Consider the following 20670-nt stretch of genomic DNA (forward strand, 5'->3'; position numbering starts at 1 on the left):
GGCTAAGATGCTCCCAAGGGAGTGAAAGTCGTGCTCTACAAATATTCATTTCAATTCTGGAGGTCTATGCCTCCGACTCCCTTGTGTTTTCTGTGTGGAGATCTCCACCCTGACAGCAAAGAAATCCGCACATGTGAGCATACGTTTTAGTATTAAATGTGGCATGGATAGAGGAGACTTGCTGGAAATGAGTAATACCTGTTCCTAAATGAAATTGGTTAAGAGAGGACTAAGGAGGGGTCTAGAGGGGGCTAGGGCAAGGTTATGAGGGGTCAAACACCCACCCAAAAAAATGTAAGTACATTGTTATTTACAAACTGCCCTTCTATAGGTAGTGCAGCCAAAAAGGACCCAACACAGTAGTAAATGTATTCTGTTTCCGAGCCGGAGTAAGTTCAGCACTACCCAAGGCCATATGAAATAATGGCAGTAAGGACTGAAAATTAAAACCCAATAGGAACTAATGTTAGAACAAATTAAATAATTTAAACAATTTAAACATAGAAATACATTTTACTTAATATTAAAAAATGTTTATAAATAAAAGCGTTTCATTTCATTTATATTAAACATTTGTAAATGTAAAAATTAATGTACCAATATTTACAAAAAATAACTACATGACCTTTAATTAATTTTCCACATTATGTTTAATACTTATTAAGATATATTCTTTTTTTCATTAGTTTGGATACTTTTTTTTAATTTAAACTTCAAGAAAATAATTTTCTTTTCATTTACTGTATTCAAAATAATACAAATTCTAATTATAAATTGAGTTAATAATTCTACAAAATAAATACATGAGATATTTAACATTAATATGTAACATAACAAATATTGTTTCTATTTATTTTTTAAGTTTAATACACATTTAAGATTTTCGCTATACATCATCTCAATCGCAGACGTCTCTGTCAAGTATGTAGAACTTCATATATGATCAAAAAGTCACTACAAGTAGTAGCTCCAAAGTCATATTTTACATTGCTACTGGCTCCACCCCGTTTCAAGAGTGTGGTAATGTAAGTCTACACTTTACACATAAATGGTGAATAGCAAAAAGTAGTAAAGTTAAAGTTGCTCAAAAGTGTAAATTTACTTCTTGTATATTTACAAGTGGATTTACCTTTATGAATAGGCCTCTTGGAATAGAAGTCTCAGTGTAAATGCAACTTCTTTTGGCCACTAAATGGCATTCATAACATATTTTCAGAATGGAAAATGAAAATGCCTCTTTTGGTTCCATGAAAAGTTATTGGAATTGAAATAAACTAGACTGGTAAACCTGAACGGTTGCGTTGTGGCTGTTTCCCCACAGCCTTTTACAAGCTCTTGTATAAAATGTAACTGGTGAATTTGAGAGTTTTTATGAGTTAAAATGATATATTTTAAGTGACATTTTTCCCTAACTATAACGTCACTTTAACACTAGTTTCTTAGCCAATATGTATATATATATATATATATATATATATATCTCAATATATATATATATATATATATCTCAATATATATATATATATATATATCTCAAATCAAAATCAGCTTTACTCGATTAAAAAATACACTGTACATTAAACAATATGCAGAATTACATTAAAATTGATTTCCTAAGTTTAAAAATAGACTTTAAAAATGCACTAACAGAGGCTGTAATGTATATATATATATATATATATGTATGTATGTATGTATGTATGTATATATATATATATATATGTGTGTGTATGTATGTATGTATATATATATATATATATATATATATATATATATATATATATATATATATATATATATTCACAGAAAAAACCATAGGTTATAGACCATATATAGTTAGGAATTAGCATTTACAAAACCTTGAAAATTCACTGAAAAAACCATAGGTTATAGACCATATATAGTTAGGAATTAGCATTTAGAAAACCTTATTTTACTCACACAAAACCATTGAAATTCCATATATAGTTAGTTGCACTAACTATATATCGCGCACCCGCAATCCACTGCTGATGATGTCACATATTACATCATTCATGACATGGTCAGTGACATCACTGATGACATCACTGATGACAACATCCAGTGATTATGTGTTTCTGTAAAGTTTAAATATGTTTTACATATTGAAGAATGAGTGGATGTATAAGTGTCTGAATGAAGGTTTTAGTAGGTGCGTGATTGACTGTATGAGTGAGTGATTAAATGCGTCTTACTGAATGCACGGGTTAGTGACTAAACTGTCTTAATTTGTGCATCATTATGTCTGTTGTGATGTAAACTGCTGCATGTGTTGATCATTAGCTATACGAGAGGCTATATGTGTTATTAATTGGTTGCCCAAGTATTTCTATGGGAGATTGAGTTTGTGTGGGGGTGGCTGGAAGGTGTGTGACTCTGTGCATAGATGTGTGAGCAGTTTATTCACTAGGTGTATGAGTTCAAGAGTGCATGTGGAAACAGCTACATGGGCAGTTGACTGTGTGCATGAGTGTATTGATGAGTGAATGGATATCTCAATGCTACATGTCATAGTAAGTACATATGTAAAACACAGTACATGTGAGAGTTGGCATATATAAATAACTGTGCATGAGAGCCACTGAGTGAGTGGTTGTATCGATCATTGTGAACTTGTATCAGGGATTGTATAAGAGAGTAAATATGTGTTAGTATATGTTTCAATAAGTAAGGTGTGTATAACTGTATAGTTGAAGAAATGGAGGTGAGATTGTTTCTTTGCATGACTGACTGGGTGTGTGAGTAACTCCATGGATGAGTGGCAGTGTGTGAGTGTCTGTATACACTGAGTGTATCTAAGGTTATATTAGAGTCTGAAGAAGTTTATCGTATTAGCACAAGAATGATGCCAAATGAGACGTCATCAGTGATGTCATCAGTGATGTCATTTGAGATGTCATCAGTGATGTCATCAGTGATGTCACTGACCATGTCATGAATGATGTAATATGTGACATCATCAGCAGTGGATTGCGGGTGCGCGATATATAGTTAGTGCAACTAACTATATATGGAATTTCAATGGTTTTGTGTGAGTAAAATAAGGTTTTCTAAATGCTAATTCCTAACTATATATGGTCTATAACCTATGGTTTTTTCAGTGAATTTTCAAGGTTTTGTAAATGCTAATTCCTAACTATATATGGTCTATAACCTATGGTTTTTTCTGTGAATTTCATTGGTTTTTTAACAGCTAATATCTGTAGCTGTAAAATGTATTCTTCTTTAAATCCAAAAATATATTTTATATGTTTATGAATAATTTTTTTTTTTAATATTTTTTTTTCTTCGTTCCCGCTTCGCGAATCGGGAAGCTTCCCGTTAGCTGACCTTGATGCCGCGAAATAGACCGCGAGCCGGTAAACGTTTCTTTACCGCAAGTGCCGCGTTAGAAAACAACATCGTGACGCCTCCCGTCCGCATGACGTTTCACGTTGTCGCGTGATACGTCATATGACGTGCTACGTTAGCGAACTGGTACGCGAAGCGAGTCGCAAAGCGCAGGTTTCTGGAAGCAAACCGGGAGGCCCTGCAAAGCGCTTAACGTAAACACAGCAAGTCATGTGACTTGGTAATAACACTTTTCATTGGTTCATTTCACTTTTGGTTTCCTAATGATGTAAGACTAGGTCATATAATCTAAAATGAACACTTTTGATTGGTTGAGAACTCTTGTTTTTCCCAAATGATGAAAATCCCTCCTTCTTTCCTCACTCTGACTTTCATCATTGTGAGAGAAAGACCCTTTGTGATCACTGAGCAATGGCTTCTTTAGTAGCTTCAGCTGGTGCTTCCCCACCACCTCCACCACATCCAAGGAAGAGTGGACCACCTGCTCAAGTTCTAATTCAACAAGAAGAAGAAGAAGAGGAACAGGAGGACGAGCACGAAGAGAGGCAGTTTTTGCCTGAGCAGCCCAGGACGTCTCACCGGAAAGAAAACTTCATTTGGCAATTTTTTAAAATTCCCAAAGGTCAGAAAAAAGTAAATGCAAGATACGTAACTTGCCTTATATGTCAAGATAGACTGTCCAGAGGGACCGACAAAAAATACAGTTTCGGAAACTACACAATGCATCGCCATATGACTAGGTGGCATCCTAACAACTACAGTGCTGCACAGTTTCGGAACGACCTAGATAATCTCCCTATTATGGCCAGAAGATCTGTTGTACCGGAAGTAACGGGACCAGAGGGCAGGGAGATGGTGCCAAATATACAAATGAGATTTGGTGATGTAAAACACATCTGCGCATTTTGCGATGGATTCATTTCCTACGGAGAAAAAAGCATCACTCTGATCAACAGAGCTATTGACTATCATATGCAAGTTTGTCCGAAACGCCCAAAATAATAAATACTTCTTTTTTTTGTTTTGTTGCTCCTGTTGAGCCCTTTACAATGAATCGTTTTCATTGCCCCCTCCAAGAAAAACCCAAAAAAATATAAAACTGTTCCGAAAAATTCAAAAACAGTAAAAAAATGTTCAGAAAAATAAAAAAAAAAGTTCTTTTCAGAACTACCTCCCCGTTATTAAAAAATTGGTACAATATTTGGAATTGTGCCAACCTCTATTTCTCTTAGTTCGCTTCCTAGTTCGCTCGCTGGTACGCGAACCGGAAGCGAACCAAAAACAGTAAGTATAAGGGAAGGAAACAGACACTTATGTTAAAAGAAACACAGCTATAAGGGAGTAAACTAGAGATACCATTACCCGTAATCCACTGCTGATGATGTCACATATTACATCATTCATGACATGCTCAGTGACATCATCAGCAGAGGATTGCGGGTTTTTTGGCAACATGCCTTATCCACGGTTTAATAACGCTGCCTTTTGCTTTATATAAGTTTTCAAATTGTATGAAATATATACCAATAGGTCGTTATGAACCTTTAGGTAGTGCTTTTCTTCATGAGGTCTGGTCGCTTCCATACACATACAGATGTTTCAAAGATGATCAAGAAGTTTATCTGAATGGAGAGGAATGCACTGAGACGCCAGATCATTCACTAATGTGTAGGCACATACAGTTACACGGTTCATGCAACAAACACCGACCAAATATGGCTTGCGTGTTGCAAGGCACGCCAGTTCCTGCTATCATCCCCACGTTCAAGTTGTTGGAAAATGGTAGTTATTTGATGCTCAATAATGAAGATTGTTCTGAGTTAATTAAAAGTATTCCTTTTATCGTAACAGTAAGTGAACGGGTTATTTGCTGCAGAAATGTTCTATTTCCTCCCACACATGAACATAGGGAGTTTTCAATCTGGCCACAAATACCAACCTTGGGACACGTTTCAACGGCATGGCAAGAATAAGAGCTCTTTTGTCTCAGAGAGAGGTGGCCTTGAGTTCGGCCCGTGAAACTTTCGTACTTCACATAGCGAACACCCATACAGAGGTGCACACCCTTTTCAATTAAGATTTGCCTTTCAATTTCAGCAACATGTTTCCGACTATCTTTAACGCATCCTCCACAAAGTCCCTGGCACACTTTTTTAAAGTTGTTACCAGTGGTCTCGTGACTTCATTTGAGAAAATCTTTGGAGTCATCCCTGCTTCCTTTCATTGTATTTTCTGCACTCTGGTTCGTAGATTGGCATTTTTACTTGCATTACCAGCGGACGCTCTTGTGCTTTTTTACATTTTTAAATATGGATGTCCCTCCTATGCAACCTCCGACCCTGCAGCTGCTGACACTGTTCCGCAATCGCATGCTAGAATATTATGGCACAATGCCGTTGGCGATATTAAGCACGGCATATGGATTATCTTTTCGGTTCTCCTACTTCACCTGTGTCCAGCCTGTATTTCACTGCCTGACCTGTGATTTCGATTGGGCCATTGATTTGTGTCTCTGCGGACCGGTTTCTCCTGACGTCGACTTTAATCAGCTGATGACTCCTATCATTACTCACGAGTTGGTTTGTCCTGGCGAAAGGATTATGGCTGTGGCATTGATGCATGGACTACTTGGTCCCTGGAATTTACTGCCGGCAGCACAGTCTTTCTTGGAACAGAGCTTTCTTGAAAACCCACCGAGCTGTCCTCTGATGGTGATAGAGGATCCGGTGCTGGGAGAGCACGTATGTTCTTTTCCGCTTTTAAATTGGATGGCTGAACTGTTTTCGGATGAAGACGGTGACTTCCTATTGGAGGCTGTTGCAGCTTATTTTGCATACACAGTTATGTCATAGACCTTTTTCATGTTTGATATGCTGAGTACTAGCATTTCATTGACAATTCATTGACTTATTTGTCAAGTTTTTATTATTTACCTTGCCTATTGGCTTAAGACTCGATAAAGTACTTGGCTGTTTTATTTTTCTTTAGCATTAAATTTTCCTAGTTTTTAATGCTTTACCTTGCGGACCGTCCACATATAAACTTGCAATCTGCTCTCATGAGATGGCACTTCTATTATCTTATTCAGTTCGTTTCCGGATCATGAGGAGGTGTCATCTAGGTCCTGGATATCTTTACACCGTGTTAAGTTAGCATGGGCTCATTACCGGTTTAAACGCCATTTTTCCTTTTTTGCAACTTCTGCACACGACACTTAGTTGTTGCTTTAGCTTTCCACCTAGTAGTTCATCGTGGTTTACATGAGAATAATATGTTATTGGTCTACTATCTGCTTTACTTGTTAAACTATATCTGTACAGCGAGTGCTAAAGTTTCAAGAACAACACGATACAGAATTGTTATGAGGTCTGATCTCCACGACTTCATACTCATAACATAAGTGCAACTTCTGCCAATTCTGGGCATGAGGCGGGTTTTATATTGCTTTGCCGAACACACATACACAACAGTTGATGCGGTTCACATGAAGAGAGAGCTGGTGTATGCTGATGTGATTCCTTCAAATCTAAGACACTAAAGTATGGGCACGCCCTAAACCAACACAAAGAGACCTTCTTAGCAAATAATATAATATGTGTATTAGGGAGGGTGAGATATAAGCAGCCGCGGGCCGTGGAGGGAGTTACGATGGGGCAGGGAGGCGGGGAGGGGGAGAAGCAGGGTGGAGCCCTCTCTACCTTGCCCCTCCCCCTCCCCGCCTCCCTGCCCCACCGTAACTCCCTCCACGGCCCGCGGCTGCTTATAAGTGTTGCTAACTCTTATTCATTTACAGCATGTTAACATACTGTCACCATTCGCTTTTTATGTACTAGTAACTATGCTGGTAATTTTGCTACTGATAATATGTGTACTTGTATTCTCCACCCTGCTTCTCCCCCTCCCCGCCTCCCTGCCTCACCGTAACTCCCTCCACGGCCCGCGGCTGCTTATAAGTGTTGCTAACTCTTATTCATTTACAGCATGTTAACATACTATCACCATTCACTTTTTATGTACTAGTAACTATGCTGGTAATTTTGCTACTGATAATATGTGTACTTTTATTATCTAAGGTACTACGCCTGAGAAGACGGCATTAGTAAATAAACATTTCAAATACACATCTGTTCTTCTTAACTCCATGTTCTGGTTTCTAAGAAATCTATAACGACCGACTGTTCATGAGTTCCACGTATCCTGAGGTACTATAAGTTCATATTCTGGATTGTCTAAACATTGAGAGTTTGTTATATCCAATGTGACACTGTACCTAGCTTGCTAAGGAGTTTTTGATTACTAACGTGAGTTTTGGGACACCCTAATTCGCCGAGGTTCCAATCCTCTGTCCACAGTTCTGTGTGAGAACAGAAACCCTGCGACAGGGGCACCCCCGACCCTTGCTGGAGCTTCATCACACTTGCGATACAACTCCAGCAATGCGCCACCTTTACGGCACAGATACATCACGCATCTGTGCTGTTTTTGCCCCATGATGCGCCGCATTGTAAATGCAGCACACCATAGGTGACGGAACAGCGGCACAAAATGACTAACACATCCCTGGTGATGCGCCAGTCATCATAAATGTATCCCTATGCTTCTTATCTTGTTAGAGATGAACCGCCATATGTATCATCAAAGTTATTTGCATTTCCTAAATAGCGAACTTTAAGGAATAAATAGCGATTCTTTACCATTCCTAGTTTGCGATGAGCTATTTGCTAATTAGCCGAATGTAGCCCAATGAAGCCCAATGTAGCCCAATGTAGCCCAAAGATGGCCGCCAGACACACAAAAAAACAAATGTAGCCCAAATATCAGCCAGATGTAGCCCAACTATAGCCCAGTGACAGAATGACCAATCAGCTTCGCAAACCTCCGTTACGCGAAGCGGAGCGCTGTTACAGATATATATCTTTTTTTGAACGTTAATTTCTCAAAATCCACTGGAGCACATATATTGAGACCTAGCAAAGGCACATCGGGCTACCAGTCCCTAATATTTTGCCAAGTTTCGTGCAAATCCATTCAGCCGTTCAATTATTATTATTATTATTTTTTTTTGCCCCGCGGGGCCCTTTTAAAACCTCCACATCAAACCTAGGGGGTCAGCGAGGATCTACTATGCCCCCTTATAGTTATTTCCCCCTTTGTTTTGACCTCCTCTTGTCTCTCGATCCTACCGAGAGACAAGATGGTGGCCGCTACGGACTGTTTGGAATGTTGACAGACGCCGGAGAACCAATCAGCTTCGCTTCACAAAGCTCCGTTGCGCGAAAAGTCCGCGAACCAGTGCGCTGCCCGGTCCGCTGTTACAGATATATATCTTTTTTTAAACGTTAATTTCTCAAAATCCACTGGAGCACATATATTGAGACCTACAAAAGGCACATCGGGCTACCAGTCCCTACAATTTTGCCAAGTTTCGTGCAAATCCATTCAGCCGTTCGGGCTAAAAGTGAGGCCAACCGCCCTATGGAAAACTCAATGTTAAAAACACGTTTTGGGACCCCCCTTTTTTCTCGGCCCCCACTGGACGAACCCCCCCCAAATTTTCAAGGGCTGCTCAGAAACAAAATGTGCCATTTTCCTGAAAATTTCAGCCAATTCCGTCCACAAACGCCAAAGTTATTAGACATAGAATTTTCAAAAAACCCATAGAGAAAAAATCCTAACTATATATACCTACTGGCGACCGCCAGTAGGTAATATATATATATATATATATATATATATATATACATATATACCACCAAGGAAAGAACGAGATGGACACACCAGGGGACCAGAAGACACAGCTTTATTGCCGCACTGGAGGCATGACGGCTGATTGCCTTTTTCAAATGCCATACACTGCAAACTGCCACCTGCCGCCATACAATGATCCATTTGACCTCCATTGGTGGAAGCCCAGCTAAGGCGATTGGTTGCTGTAACGCCATTTTGCAGCCTCCCTCGGCAGACTACGACTCCCAGGAGGCACCATCCCGGCCCTCCGGTAAGCATTTCTGTCGCCTTCTTAAAACTCATGGTGAGTGCTGGTGATCGGTGAACAAACATGAATGGTGCAGTTTTAAAATTGTCTCAGTGTCCTTGCAGCACAAAGTTCCTCTCCCTGGCCCCTATTGATGTCTCACCGCATTTGCCCAAGATCGTGTGATATCGGAGACTGAGCTACAGTGAGCAGGTCTCTTCGTGCAGTCACGAACTGCAAGTCGCAGCAAAACTACACAGTTCCTGGATGCAGGGGCCACAGCAATCCAATCCCTTGGCAACAGAAAAGCTGAACGGAAGCACAGCAATACCCTTGAAGCCCGGCCACAAAACGAGACAGGTCCCCCAAGCACCCGTCTCGTTTTGTCAGTAGAACTTGCTATGAGGTTTAATTTAATATAATTGCTGCCACAGTATGAAATTGACGTACTTGCCTTGATGATTTCCAAGCCCCGAATGTGCTCATGATTCCAACCATAATGTGTATTGTGCCAACCTCAGTTATTTGTATTTCGAATTTCGTTTTTATATTTAATTTTAAATTTGATTTATCTCTAGTTGAATGTGTCATATGTCCCATGCAGGCCCATTCTCGTTTTCCCTTATGTTAGGCTGAGCACGTTGCAGGCTGCTGTCTGCGTTGTGCATGTTACTATACAAACATATTTTACTTCATGCCACGCTGTACTTTCACACAGAAACTGCTGTTGTTTTTGCGTTCAGTATTTTCTGGGATTTAGTCTGAACACCGTAGACAAGGTCAAACAACAATGCCCTTTTGTATTTTGTTTTGGTCAGGCTCTAGCACCTAGACAAAACACACAAATACAGCTGTTGTTTGGGAGCATGTACTCTTTGTCATAAAGGTATGCGCCCCCTGTGTAGGCTCCACATGGTGGAGGGCTTGTTATTAGCCATATCATCATCAACTCTGTTATGGGCAAATGTCCCCTTAAACGTGAAGGATTTTCGTTTTTGATTGGTCAAATCACTGATCAGCTTGTTGCTGTCTTGCCCATTACGAGTCCTCTGGAAAATTGTGGGATCCTTACCATGCGTTTGCCTGATGGTATGGTCCCTCCATTTGCTGACTGCAACATCTGGGGGACAGTGTTTACTACAGCGTATACACTTTGTTATTGCACCCCCTTGATGAGCGTTCTTCAGAACGTTCTCAAACATGTACAGAACGAACATGGGGCAGGTCCAGCCCAAGATTTGGGGATGAAGTTACAGGGTCATTTTCCTCTGGTCTCTGAAATTATTCTTTCTAATATTTATGGTGAGGCAGTGTCCTTGATTATATGCCAACGACTTTCCGCAGTCGACTGTATGAGTGAGTTGCCTGCTATTTTCCCTGATGTTTATAGATCTTTGGGTCATAATAGTTAGAGAGATATTTTACACAGAAGAGATTGCCACTACGCCAGAGATGTTGAACTTTCATCTGTGCATGCTAAGGTACGGGTCCACTGCAAACACCTCAAGATCTTCTGATGTATAATCACCTTGCTTCTGTAGAAGGGGAGGGGGGTTAGTTTACCCTGTTTAATACCATGACAGCTCCTTTTATGATTTATGGATTACTTACTGTGCTGACCGTATGTGTGTTAGGAGTCTTCCTACTTATTGTGGCACGTATACTGAATACTAGAGCACAATAGTTAAAATAAATATTTTATACGTTTCTTGTGTCCGTCAGATCTTATTGTGGAGAAATACGAGTGTGAGAGCAAAAGGGTGTATCCTGAGAGGGTCAGGAGTGTTGTGTTCTGGGGTGTCTAATCACGGGCAAGTGACTTTTGGCATTCACAGAAGGCATTTAGTAGTAGTACAGTTAGGATTTTGTCTTAAGTTTGACTTAAGACAGACTTAAGACAAACTTAAGACAAACTTAGGACAGATTTAATACAGACTTAAGACAGTCTTAAGACAAACTTAAGAGAGACTTAAGACAGTCTTAATCAATCAATCAATCAGAACACTTGTAAAGCGCGCTACTTATCCGTGAGGATCTCAAGGCCCTGAGGGGAGGAGGTGCCGCTACTGCTCGAAAAGCCAGGTCTTGAGGAGTCTTCTGTAGGCGAGTAGGTCTTGGGTCGGACGTAGATGGGTAGGGAGGGTGTTCCAGGTCTTGGCGGCGAGGTAGGAGAAGGATCTGCCGCCGGCGGTTGTTCGTTGGATGCGGGGGACATCAGCGAGGGCGAGGCTGGTTGAGCAGAGCTGGCGGGTCGGGGTGTAGAAGTTGAGTCTGCTGTTCAGGTAGGCTGATCCGGCATTGTGGAGTGCTTTGTGTGCGTGGGTGAAGAGCTTGAAGGTGATCCTCTTGTCGACGGGAAGCCAGTGTAGGTCTCTTAGGTGGGGGGTGATGTGGCTGCGGCAGGGGACGCTGACGATCAGTTGGGCCAAGGCGTTTTGGATGCGTTGTAGTCGTCGTAGGTGTTTGGCTGGGATTCCTGCGTAGAGTGCGTTGCCATAGTCCAGTCTGCTGCTGACGAGGGCCTGTGTCACCGTTCTTCTTGTTTCGGTCGGGATCCACTTGTAGATCCTGCGGAGCATGCGGAGGGTGTTGTAGCAGGAGGAGGAGACAGCGTTGACCTGTTTAGACATGGAGAGGGAGGAGTAAAGGATGAATCCTAGGTTGCGTGAATGGTCAGTGGGTGTCGGTGCTGTCCCCAGTGTGGTCGGCCATCAGGAGTCATCCCAGGCTGAGGGGGTGGGTCCAAGGATGAGTACCTCTGTCTTGTCCGAGTTCAGCTTCAGACGGCTGTACTGAATCCAGTCGGCGACGGCCTTCATTCCCTCGTGGAGGCTGGTTTTGGCGGTGTGCAGGTTCTTGGTGAGGGAGAGGATGAGCTGGGTGTCGTTGGCGTAGGAGATTATGTTGAGGTCGTGTTGGCGGGCCACTTGTGCGAGGGGGGTCATGTAGACATTGAACAGCGTCGGGCTGAGGGATGAGCCCTGGGGGACGCCGCAGATGTCATCAAGTGATCAGACTTACGAAAGAAATGCAAACCAAATGATCACGAAATTTCGTGAACGGAAATATCCAGACAATGTTCTAGAAGAAGCCAAAGTGAGAACACAAGTTATTTCCAGGGAAGAGTTACTCAAAACACACCTAAAGGACAGGAATCAGGACAGACCAGTGTTTGTATCCAAATTCTCAAACTTAAGCCAACAAATAAAGAGAATAGTTCTAAAGAATTGGGAAATGGTTGAAAAAGAACCAGATTTGAAAGGACTTTTCAGCAAACCTTTGTTCGCTTACCAAAGATCAAAGAACCTTAAGGACATGATCGAAAAGGATGTACATCACAAGAATGAGAAACACACAGGAACGATCCCTTGCGCGAACTGTGGACACTGTAACAATATAATTCGTGGTAACAGTATCAACCATCCCACTACAGGAAAACTCATCAAACTTTTCACCAATGCTACATGCGACTCTAAAAATGTGGTGTACTTACTAAAATGTCCATGTGGACTCCCTTATGTGGGTAAGACAGAGAGGAAAATAAAAACTCGAATGACTGAACATAAGAGTACTATAAGAAACAGATCCACCAAGGCCCCTGTAGCCGCACATTACATTTCCAACAGCCACAACATCAGCCAGATACGTTTTATGGTTTTGGAGTGTGTTCCTGTGAAGCAAGGCTGTGACAACAAAAAAAGACTGCTCCAACGTGAGATATTTTGGATCAAAAAATGTAATTCCTGCAACCCCACGGGGTTAAATGAACGGCTCGAATATAGTTGCTTTTTATAGTACAATAAGTTTTTGTAACATGCCATTTAACTAATTGAATTATCCCAGATAGTAATATGATTTTTTTGCAAATTTGTTATGCACCGATTATTATTACCCCGCCAGTGAACCAGATTCATGTAATGTACATGTTACTTAGAACATTGTAGCATTTGTTGAACCTCTCTCATTTGCTTTTTTCAGCTCACAATACTACATTTGATGCATACAGCGTTCGTTTCAGTCCACAACACTTCACTTGAAGTATACTGCACCAACATGGCCGCCATTCCATAAACATATCTCGTAACTAATAACAACAGCGAAACCAACGTGGTTAACCGTACAACATTATATCCTGTTTAGTACAGTAGTCACTGTTAGGTCCCCTATCGTTACCATCGACTATTTAATTATATTTTCACGATGATAAGGATTTACCACACACTTCCGGGTTACGAGGGAACTACTTAGACCATGTCGAAGCACACGCGCACTAGTGCACAAACCCGATTCCGGACGGATTGTGAGGACAAGCTACGCTTTCTTCCGAACCACCCACCTGGTGAGTGAAATATAGTGTATACTCCAGTATACGGACTAGACGTAGTGAATTCACCTTTAATATCCGTTATGAGTGATAGATTATTGCCACCACGGTGACCACACTCACGGAATTAGTGTACAAACAACACAGTACCGTTTTACCACCCACTTTTTAGTTGATTCACTTGGCGTCTGTATCGATAACATTAGTTAAGATTTATTCACTGCACACGTATATGTATCTTAGTTTTAGTTATAGGCAAGCCTGAATTTCTTCAACTTCACTTTGACTAGATTCTCTTCACGCACTCCCCCATCTCTTCATTAAAGTGCACGCCAATAGACTGGCTGACAACACACTTCACGTATAAATGTCTTTCACTTGTACAGAATGTGACCTGCTTCCATATCTTTGACCATACCTTATTTGACTTTACCCCCATAGATATGTATTTCCCCTGATGAACTGCGGACAGCACGAAATGCATTGGGTATTTGGATGACTAAAAGGATGCATGAACCCTTGGAATATTGTTGAACCCTCATATGGCTGTGATGTAACAGCACACTTTGAGAACATTATTGAACAGATGAATAAATATGATTAACAATTCGTTTTCTTTGGTATACTTAAAGAGTACTGCACTTATGAACTCGAGTTGAATAGATTGGAGGGACCGAATCATCCCAAGGAGTGCGATTGGTCACCCTGTCAAGCCTGACAGCACATTAATGATATATTTGATAACTCCTCATTGGCCAGAGGGAGCAAACCGATCAGCACCTAAGTTACTCTAGGATTGAATTGAACCTGAATTAAAAAACTGAGTGCCACATCACCTACATTCACCTATCCATGGACGCCGCAGATGGCCTCGGATCGGAAGGGCGGGAGGCAGACGCTCTGGGTTCTGCCGGATAGGAAGGTCGTAGTCCAGTCAAGGGCCTTCTTTTGGATTCCGGCTTCTAGGAGGCGTCTCTTTAGAGTGCGATGGCAGACCGCGTCGAAGGCGGCTGATAGGTCCAGGAGGATGAGGGCTGATGTTTCGCCGTTGTCTGGTTTGGGCCTGATGTTGGGTGTGTAGCGGCGATGAGGGCTGTCTCGTGCTGTGGTTTCGTCTGAACCCGGACTGGGACGGGTCCAAGATGTTGTTGTCTTCCAGGTGGAGGGCCAGTTGCATGTTCATGATTTTCTCGATGACCTTTGCCGGCAACGGGAGCAGGTAGAGGGGCCGGAAGTTCTTGAGGTCCTTGGGATCTGCCTTGGGCTTCTTGAGGAGGGCGTTGATTTTGGCGTGCTTCCAGCTTTCCGGGAATGTTGCTGTTTCAAAGGAGATGTTGATGACCTTCCGTAGTTGGGGTGCAATGGCAGCGTCTGCTTTGTTGAATACGTAGTGTGGGCATGGGTCTGACGGAGTTCCTGAGTGGATGGAGTGCATGACCATGCGTGTCTCGTCGTCGTTAATGTTGGAGCAGGAGGTCAGGCGGTTGGTGCTGGCGGTGTTCACAGGGAGGGTGGGGTCTGGCGTAGTCGGGGCGGTCGTGGTGTTGAAGCTGTCATGGATGTCAGCGATCTTGTTGTTATCCAGGCGGTCTTTGAAGAAGGGTCTCTTGGCTATTCTGATGAGGTGGTGATGTCTGCGAGTGGTGTACTTGTGGGCTGCGTGGTTGTACGAAGTGTGTTCGTGGAGCCATATCTTCTCTAGTTTCCGGCAGGTGCGTTTGGAGGTCTGCAGCTCGTCGGTGAACCAGGTGGCTCTCTTGCTGGCATGGTTGTTGGACGTTTTCTTGAGTGGGGCGAGGGTGTTGGCGCAGTCGTTGATCCATTATCTGAGGTTGCGTTGCGAGCTGCGTCGTCTGGGTTGGTGGGGTCGGTGGGTGGGTTCTGGGCGAGGGTGGTGATCAGCTGGTATTCGGTGACTTTGCTCAAGCAGCGGCGAGGCAGCTGTTGGGTGCAGTGGTGTGTGGTTGGTTTGTTGAAGGTGAAATGGATGCAGCGGTGGTCGGTCCAGTGGAGTTCGGTGGTGTGGTCGAAGGCGACGTGGGTGCCTGTGGAGAAGATGGGGTCCAGTGTGCTGGACCTACTTAATGGAGGCCGCACCATGACTTCATTGAGCAGGTCCGAGGCCCAGCTCTCCTCATGCTGCTGCATTGCTCTAGCTCCTGTCTTCTCCTTGCTTTATCCCCAGTTATTGAGTGCCATATCCTTGTTTTTCTCTTGTTCCCTCTACTCTCTTCTTGCTTTTCCCCCAGTTTTTGTGTGCCTTCCCAATGCTTTTCTCTCGTTCTCACTGCTTTCCCCTTGCCCCCCCGCCTGCGGTTTTTGTCTGCCTTCTCTTTGCTTGTCCCTCATTTTAACAGCTTTTCCGTGCTCTTTCCCTCCTTTTTTGTGTGCTTTCTCCTTGCATTTTCACCCCATTTTTGTGTGCCTTATGCTTGCTTTTCCCTTGTTTTCACTGCTTGCTCCTTCCTTTTCTCTCGTTGTGTGGTTTCTCCCTCCTTTTCACTGCTTCCTCCTTGCTTTTCCCCCTGTCAGACTGGAGACAATCCGAAAAGATCCTAATGTAACTGAAATTGATTTAGAAAATAGCAATACTGAGTTTCTAGTTGTTGAAAGATTTGAAGAAGGAGCATGCAAAACAGACGGTACAGATCACCTGAATGGGCCTATCTTGTGTCTGAAAAATGAGAAGTATGAGGTAGAGAGACGTGAAATCTGATAAACGTGACCTTTTTATAGTGATCTATAAGGAAGAAGACCATCTTGAACTGTAGAATAAATTACTTTGACATTGTTAAAATTGAAAGTTTTTTTAACTCGACATGAAGTGTCCAGAAGACGAAGGATTGAGTTACTGAACTGAACTGAGAAAATAATTTTTATTTAAGAGTTGCAAAATAGATTTCTATTAAAAAATATATATATTTATTAATTGAGCAGGAATATCCCATAAATTAGACAAAATAGTCAAAAAATAGCACAATAAAGTTTCCTTATTGGAAGAATAACATTCCATCTCAATGGAAGTAGTATAGCAATGTGTACACAGGCGAAGTGCCATCTGCTTGGCTTGGCTTGGCTTGATCTTGGTCTTGACTGCTGCTTTCTACTCTTGAGCCCCAGTCCATCCTGGAATATTCTGTTCTGCGTATGGTCTGAGAATGATTTTTGGGTGATTTAAAATACTCTTGGGTTATTTTAAAACTCCTTTGTGTGATTGTGAAACGCTCCTGGGTGAATGTTTAATACATTTTGTAGAATATGGGTGCATGTACTGTGTTTAGTTTTTGTACTGCTGCACTTGCTCCCAACTGGGTCATTCAGGTTTTGCTGTTTTTCCTCCACTCAAGTGCCTGGCTCTCCTGTCTTCTGGACAGCCCTTCCACCTCTAAGGGCTACTAAATGGTGGCCACAGCGTGACCGTGCAGCAGATCAGCCAAAAGCAACCCTGTTTGCACCCGTCCGTGCCTGGACCGCGCCCAGCTCCAGAAACGCTGGCCCACTGCACTCCCTAAGGTACTCTGCCGCAGAGCTTTGTGCCCTGGATCACAACAACTGCTGCCTTGCAACACCTTGCTCCACAGCCAGACCTTTTTCTGGCATCCACTGTCTTCTCACCGCCACCCCATCACCACTCACCACCCCATCAAACAATGCCACACTAGCCCCAGATACTGACACCCCACCGCACCAAAACAACTACAATCCTGATCAATGCTTGGTACTCTGCAAACACGCCACAGAAATCTGAGAAACCATTACCACCATCGCCCCAATGTGACTTTCATCACTGAGACCTGGCTCACCCTGCGTCTCCCCAGACATCGCCACAGCAACCCCCAGTGGCTACAAGATGAGACAAAGAGACCGCACTAACAAACACTATGAAACCATCGCAATCATGCACAATGAACCAATCACCTGCACACTCACCAACAACACCACGCCAGCTCTGGAAAACAAACTTCCAACTCCACGCCAACGGCAAAACCACCGTCAAAGGCACCCTCACGTACAGACCACTAGGACCACGATCAGGGCTCACACACAGAGCAGGACACATGCTAGATCCCATCTTCAAGTCCAGCAGCAGAATCAGATTCAGACGCACCTCGGAATTCACCTGGACGGACCACTCAATCGTACACTTCACCCTCACTGGCCCACCGCGCACCACCGTAATTGACACAGCACCCCCTACTTGCAGCTGTACCAAGGTAACTAAGCTCCAATGGACCAACGCCCTCTGCACCATTCAGTCCAAAATCACCACCAACTTGAACCAGACAGAAAATGTGAATGCCTGGATCACCAGCGCTGCAACCAATTTGTCCCCACCCAAACCAGCCAAAATACACAGACCCACCAAACAAGCCAGCTGGTATATGCCAGAACTTAAAACGCAAGTGTGAACAACTATATAGAAGATGGTGAACCAGCAAGAATGACACCGACCGAGCCGCCTACAAAACAGTCCTCCACCATTACCACCACCAGCTGACAGCTGCAAAAACTGAGGCCCTGACACGTCGGATCAAAACCAGCACCATCCAAACCAAGGAAATCTTCACCATCATCAGAGAGTTTTCCTGACCTTACCTACTGAAAACGTGATCCCTTCCTCACAACAACTCTCCATCTCCCTCAACAACCACTTCCACAGTGAAATAAGTATCATCTACAGAAACTTGATTCCAAACCCTCCGAACTCTTCTGCAACCCAGCAACCTCGACCACCAACTACCCACTCACCACATAGGAGCAACTCAGAAGACCAGCAACTACCACCCGGGTGAACTCCATCCAATCAGGATCACCCACTGCCTCATGACCCAACCAATTCTTCTACCAAGATTGCAATGAGATCAGCTACCAGCTCACCACCATCCTTGATGACTCCATACCAACAGCCACCTTTCTTGATGCAAAAAAACACGCAGAGGTCAAACCCCTCCTCAAGAAACCTTGAGCAGACTCCAGAGATTACCATCTCATCTCCCTCACCCCATTACCCACAAAAAACTGCAGAAGGCCATCAACTTCCAACTCATAGAACATCTTGGAAAAACACCTCCCACTCAGGCTTCACAGTCAACCACAGCACAGAGACAGCGCTGACCGCAGCAACAGATGACATCCGAGCTCTACCTGATTGACAGAGGAGAATCAGCCACCCTGATCCTCTTTGATCTCTCTGCAGGTTTAGACACCATCTCCTAATACAATCTCTTCCATCGTCTACACCTGATTGGAATCACAGTAGACATGCTAAGAGGGATGGAATCTTTCCTCAAAGGAAGCACCCAGGAAGTCTGCATCGCTCCCTTCACCTCTCAACCCAAGCACACCATCTGCAGAGTACCCCAAGGCTCATCCTGCAGCCTTAACTTCTTCAACATCTACATGACACCTCTTGCAGGCATTGTCAGATCTCACGACATCAACATCGTCTCCTACACAGATGACACTCAGCTTGTCCTCTCTCTCAGTGAACTCCACTTTGACAAAGACTAACCTCCACAACTGCATGAAGAACATTGCATCATGGATGAGAGACAACTGTCTTAAACTCAACATGGATAAGACGGATGTTTTGATCTTTGGCAGACCCACCGTCGTGTGGAACAACTCCTGGTGGGCAGCAGAGGTCGGAATAATCCCAAGCCGAAAGACCACGCATGCAACCTCAGCATCATACTGGACAGCACATTCTCCATGAAACATCTGATCAACGCCGTCGCCTTGGCCTGCTTCCATATAATCTGCATGCTCCACAAGATTTTCAGATGGCTCCCCGTCAGAATATGAGAAACTGTGATACAGGCCCTTATCACCAGCCGGCTTGACTATGGCAACGCTCTCTATGCCGGCACCACCACCCAAGTCATTCAAAGGCTCCAGACCATCCAGAACGCAGCAGCCAGACTGATCCTCAACCTCCCCAAGAGGTGAAAATCACTCAGCACCTGAAAGACCTCAACTGAAGAGTGCCAGTTCAAGCTCCTCACCAAGCCTACAAAGCCCTCCAAAACCAAGGACCTGACTGCATGAACCAGCACCTGATCTTCCACCAGCCAACCAGAAACCTCCACTCCGCAGCTACTTAGGTGGGTGCTCCTTCTCTCTCTTTGCCGCTAAAGGCTGGAACACCCTCCCCCTCCACCTCCGTATTCACCCTCACTAAACGACTCCAGAAAGGGACTCAAGACTTGGCTTTTCAATTGAAACTGGCAGCATAGCGCCTGGATACCACTCTGAGGTAACTAGTTGCGCTATACAAATACTACTTGATTGATTGATTGATTGGTTGATCGGGACAAAAGTGCATGTAATAGAAAACAACTATAGAAACAGTGTGGGAGTACATGCCTTTTTAATAAGGAAGAATCAAATATACAATATCTTAGATTGTGATATCTGAAACTGTTTATACTCTACTAAAAATAAATCGGTGCTAAGTGAGGCTTATAAGCATTTCTGCGCTTTTAAAACTGATGATTGTCCAAAATTAGCCGAAAAATGGAGTAACAAAATGGGCCTAAATATAACTCCCAAACAAATAACATGTTCTCTATCTAACATCAATAATTCCGTACGATCATCTAGTCTAAGGTTGCAACAGTTTCGAACAACTTGCATGTTATATTATACACCGGAAAAGATCTCCAAGTGGTCCCTTAATAATATCCAAGGCGATCGTACCAAATGTCCCAAATGCCTCGCTTACGCAGCAAATTTGGAACATATGTTGTTCTCCTGCTCAACTCTGAAGGATTTTTGGGGGGAAATACATAACGTTTTGGAAATTAAGAAGATCTTTCTACCCTCTCTTACTGCTTCACTAGTACTACTTGATATACATCCTGTCTCCTTCCCCCAGTCTGCTTTGATAACGATTCTCATATCTTGTGCTAAACTTATATTGGCTAGAGCTTGGATCTGTCCCAAACCCCCTAACATCTGGGAATGGTGGTCATTAATCAACGAAATTCACTCCATGGAG

General features: G+C 43.1%; 1 protein-coding gene across 6 annotated transcripts in view; it reads right to left on the reverse strand.

Moving 5' to 3' along the window:
* LOC144767947 (ly6/PLAUR domain-containing protein 5-like) overlaps positions 1-20670 on the reverse strand; it is a 578058-nt gene that overhangs the window by 353273 nt on the left and 204115 nt on the right. The gene's annotated exons all lie outside the window — the stretch shown is intronic.

The sequence above is a fragment of the Lissotriton helveticus genome, chromosome 7, assembly GCF_964261635.1.
Source record: "Lissotriton helveticus chromosome 7, aLisHel1.1, whole genome shotgun sequence".
In the NCBI taxonomy this organism is placed as follows: Eukaryota; Metazoa; Chordata; class Amphibia; order Caudata; family Salamandridae; genus Lissotriton; species Lissotriton helveticus.